This window comes from Phalaenopsis equestris, unplaced genomic scaffold (assembly GCF_001263595.1).
Source record: "Phalaenopsis equestris unplaced genomic scaffold, ASM126359v1 Scaffold217118, whole genome shotgun sequence".
In the NCBI taxonomy this organism is placed as follows: Eukaryota; Viridiplantae; Streptophyta; class Magnoliopsida; order Asparagales; family Orchidaceae; genus Phalaenopsis; species Phalaenopsis equestris.
The window spans coordinates 155,044-155,992 of record NW_018235671.1 but is presented as its reverse complement, the minus strand read 5'-3'; the positions used below and the strand labels follow the sequence as shown (position 1 = coordinate 155,992).

Here is a 949-nt window from a genome sequence, read left to right as displayed (position 1 = left end):
TGGGTGGCTTTGTTAGCTTGGGGGTGTTGGGTTGTTGCCTTACCCGTGAGCTTTTGATTAAAATTGAAATTGAAGGGCTTTAATAATGGTATGATTTTTTTTTAGAGATATAGAAAGATGTTCCCTATGAATTGTTATCCTATATTTTATGAAATGAAGAAGGCTTTTGAAGTTTCATCTTGGGTTTGATATAAATTGAAATCATGTTGGGTTTGGAAATCCATAAAAGCGCTACTTGGAAAGGATATCCTTCTCGGGATTGATTCGATCATTTTTTTTTTTTAACGAATTTAAATGTTTTAGACCGAAACATTTGTGAGTTTTATTTATTTAATTTGGTTTTAAAAATAAATCGGTCTCATTTTCGTTTGTTTTTTTTTTTTAAAGGTCAAGTTAAAAATGGGAAATTCCGAGAATTTCCGATTTAATTTGATTTAATTTAACTCAGAAATGATTTATAATCTCAAGGGAAATAGGAAAAAAGAGAGGATGAGAGAAAATTGAAATTTAAATTTGAATTTTTGGGATGATACAATTTAAAGAGGAGGCAGGGTAACATAATCTAACTTTTATTTTACATAAAAAAAAAATAAATTGCAAAATCGGAAGATTAGTTGGAATCGGAAGAAATGAGAATTTAGATAACGATTGAGAGATTAGTGGACTTACACTTAGATCCCTTAAGATTTGAATCAATTTAAAATCCAATTCCTCTAACTAGGGTTGAAGCACAACTCACAACTCTTTACCAAAACTATGAGTTTACCCCTAGGTTTTAGGAGTCTGATAGCGAGTTAAGTTGGATCTGTAGATGTTTGAGGGTTAGTGGAAAGACACTTAATTGAGATTAGACACCTTAGAACACTTCAAGTTTAAACTAAAGTGCAGGTATCCTAAATTTTAGAAGCACAACTTAAGAGATAGTTTACCATCCTAATTTTCAAATGAC

General features: G+C 30.8%; 1 protein-coding gene across 4 annotated transcripts in view; it reads left to right on the top strand.

The window, feature by feature from the left end:
- LOC110037223 (pyrrolidone-carboxylate peptidase-like) overlaps nt 1-949 on the top strand; it is a 26,619-nt gene that overhangs the window by 9,004 nt on the left and 16,666 nt on the right. The gene's annotated exons all lie outside the window — the stretch shown is intronic.